The sequence below is a fragment of the Pinus tabuliformis genome, chromosome 6, assembly GCF_031772625.1.
Source record: "Pinus tabuliformis cultivar Carrire ecotype Pingquan chromosome 6, CPIR1, whole genome shotgun sequence".
Lineage (NCBI taxonomy): Eukaryota > Viridiplantae > Streptophyta > Pinopsida > Pinales > Pinaceae > Pinus > Pinus tabuliformis.
In genome coordinates, this window is record NC_142292.1 from 710630364 (window position 1) to 710634085 (window position 3722).

The 3722-nt window shown below is 39.9% G+C and overlaps 1 pseudogene; it reads left to right on the forward strand.

The window, feature by feature from the left end:
- The first annotated feature begins 1388 nt into the window (after nt 1-1388).
- LOC149260653 (uncharacterized) lies at nt 1389-1926 on the forward strand (annotated as a pseudogene).
- The last annotated feature ends 1796 nt before the right edge of the window (nt 1927-3722 follow it).

Consider the following 3722-nt stretch of genomic DNA (forward strand, 5'->3'; position numbering starts at 1 on the left):
AACCAAAAAAAATATAATTTTTTTTATAAGGGAAATAATTAGAAAAATACAATATTGTTAAAATATTTTTCTATATCGACCCTAGGTGGATGAACCCACGTTGACTAAACAGCCACGATTTATTCTCGAAAGAATATGGTTCGTCTGAACATCTATGTGAAGGGTTGGCTCAAGGTGTCGTTTCCCTTCTCACCGGTTGCCGATCATTCCCTGGCCGCCTTGTCATGCCCAGTCCCACGTGTTAGCTCAGGGTGTCATTTCCCTTCTTGCCGGTTGCCGATCATTCCCTGGCCGCCTTGTCCTGCCCTCGTTTCCTCTTACCACATGGAAACAACCTCAACACCGCCAATTTCTTCTACCTGATAGATTGCCTGCAGCTTGCGGTAACGTGACTTCTCTCGCTTCCTAGAAGGACGTTACAAATAGTATCAATGGCGGAGAGAAAGCAATCACTGCAATGAAATGTAGTTAGAGCAAGTTTTGGTCCAGATTCGTCTATTCAGAGAATGGATGGATTCCGGTTGTGGTGAGACCAAGAGAAGAAAATGGGAAGAAAAATGGTGGCGAGGGTGCTTCTGGGCTTTGATTTTGAGATATGATGAGAAAATTAATGGCGAGAAGGACGAGGAGTTGAGGAGAAAAGATAAAGGGAATGATTTTAAGGAGGGTCTGAGAATTTTTTTTTCTACATGGAATCGTTTCCCAGAGGTGGGAAACCCGTTCCAATGGTTCTTTCATTTTTGGAAGATTTGGAATTGTATAGGAACGTTACTTTTTCAGTGGGGGCTACAATGGGAGCTGGAGAAAGTTGCGGGAGCTTTGAACACTGCTTTTATCGGAGTTCTGGTATTCCGTAGGGTTGGGGAATACAAAGCTTATAGAGAAATATGTTGAACTTCCCACAAAGGCAAAGACATCCTTAACACTAATATCTTTAGTTGAGAAACTGGAGCAATTTCTTGATGGGTTAAGGAAGGGTGTGGCACCTTGAAATAAGGGCGATATCTAGGATGTCATGCTGATGAGTATTTCTTTTGCTGTTTTATGTGTATATATCGCAGAAAACAGTGTGTGCATATTGTATGTGACAATCAATACTTTTTCTCTTAAAAATAACTAGAGAAACAAATAAAAAATTGTTCCTTCATATTTTAAAGCCAGATTATTTTAAAGATTGGTAATGTGTCAGAAAACTAATAATAAACTTAACACTTTATATATATATATAAAAGGAACACTGAAAGAGAGAAAAAGAACCATATCTTTTTTCATGCCGTCACTTCAGTTTCTCAAGATCACGGTCGTATGGTTTCTGGTGCGATGTGGATGAGGAGGGTGGCCATTTTTGCGATCGCGACCTTGACCTTGGTCATGCCAGTGGGATGAGTATGGAGAAGTTTATTTTGAGTAGGGTTTCGTACTTCACAACACTCTTTAGAAACACTATAGTAGGTCACATTGGACGAGGTGTGGAAGAAATTGCAAAGCAGAAAGAGGTCTATAAGCTCAACAAAAGAACCTGAGATTGGGCCTTACTGTGAGTGCACTCGGTAGCCCTTTGAGAGATCATCTTCATCCAATCGAGTTCTCGACTTTGGTTTCGACTTCGGCTTCTCCCAGGGTTGTGAAATAGGGAACCATCAATTCAGAGCACAAGCATCATCAGTCTAAAGAGAAAACATTTAGAAGGGTTGTGTCCATGGAAAATCGGCCCACTAGATCTGCAATACCGCTAGACTCGGACAACTTCTATAGGAGGCCCAGGTCGGCCATGGCTATTGATAGTAGTGTGGTTGCAACTGTTATGATCATCACAACGAATGAGAGGAGTAGAGGAATAATAATAGCAGGATGTTGGATCCTACATCCTACCAGTACAAGATGAAGGTGATCATGGATGGATTGCTGGGAATGGATAACAATTGATAATGTTAGGCACGGGATGCAATGGTGTTTAATATTCAAATAAGGCATCAGGGAATAAATGGCGGAACTTGAGACTTGCAAAAGGCACCCGATTTGTTTCAGCACGAAAAAAAGCTATATATTTGTGTTATATTCATCAAAAAATATTGTACAACCAATGCATATATATGAGAAAAAAGAAAAAAAACCAGCAGCTATGGCAGATATGAGGATCAATGCCACACAAAGTGGCAAGGACATAGAAAATATATCATGTTCAGCTACATATGGAACATGTGAAGCAAAATGTATATAAGAACAACGGAAACTGAGGAAACTGATCCCTGTGACAAATATATGAGAATTCCTTCACAATGGGAAAGGAAAATAGTGGGAAAAAGATACATACCAGATATTCATCATTAGAAAGAAAATTATGTACCCGGTAAGCAAAAGTCCTGGATCTGGTAGGAGATGTTGTCCACCGTGATCTGCATCCTCCAAACACCTTGGGGAGAAGATAGACCCATTTTGGATAAAGCATCTGCCCTTTTGTTTTTTTCCCTGTCAATATGTGAAATTGTGTAGTCCCTCCTGCTACTCCATAAAGCCTCTGTCAGGCCAGGCAGTAACTCTCCAAAGGCAGAAAAACTGATTCGTCTGATTATTCCATAGGTAGGTTATTGTTATATACATTAGGAGTGATTGTTCAGTTCATCTTCCGATGACTGTTCACATTCCTGATTTATTTATTTACAAATTCCCCAATCATGAAGATTAGGTGTCAACATTCCCCCCCTTAATCTGAAGGGATGTTGGTGAGTCCAAGCATCATTCTGAATCGTTCAAGCTTTTCCTTTCCAAGTGCTTTGGTGAAGATGTCTGCAATTTGCTCATTTGTGGAACAATGACAGAGATGGATTGTTTTGGCCTCAACATGATGTCGAATCAGATGATATTTAGTATTGATATGCTTTGTTCGATCATGGAACTTTGGATTCTTGGCCAACTTTATTGCAGAGGTGTTATCAATCATGAGTGGAGTTGATTGTACTTGTTTTACCTGCAAATCTTCAAGAATTTTCCTGAGCCACACAATTTCTTTCGTTGCTTCAGCTGTTGCCACATATTCTGCTTCAGTGGTGGAATCTGTTGGAACTGATTGTTTGCATGATCTCCAGGAGACAACTCCTGATCCAAGACTCATAGCATATCCTGAAGTAGATACCCCAGTTTCTTTGTCTCCATTGAAGTCTGAATCAGAGTATCCAATCAAGCTGAAGTCGTCCACCTGTGTATACTTGATTCCAAGGTCTTGAGTTCCCTTCAAGTACCTTAGAACTCTTTTGCAGCAGACCAATGTCCCTCACAAGGCTTTTGCATGAACCTGGAGAGGATTCCAACAGTAAATGAAATGTCTGGTCTGGTAGTAGTGAGGTAGATGAGACTTCCTACAAGCTGTCTATACTTTGTTGCATCCTCAAATTCCTTTCCTTCAATAGATGTGAGCTTTAAGTTTTGTTCCATTGGAGTAAAAAGAGGATTGCACTCTGTCATGCCAAATCTGTTTAACAAATCTCCAATGTATTTCTTTTGAGAAAGAAATATGGATTTTGGATGTTGAGTTACTTCAATGCCAAGATAGTAATGAACATAGCCCAAATCAGTCATTTCAAAACTTTTCCCCAATTCCTTCTTTATGGATGCAATGTAGCTTTCATTGTTCCCTGTCATTAAAAGATCATCTACATATACCACAAGATACACAACTGTTTTGCCAACTTTCTTGACAAATAAAGTTGCATCATCAAGATCAA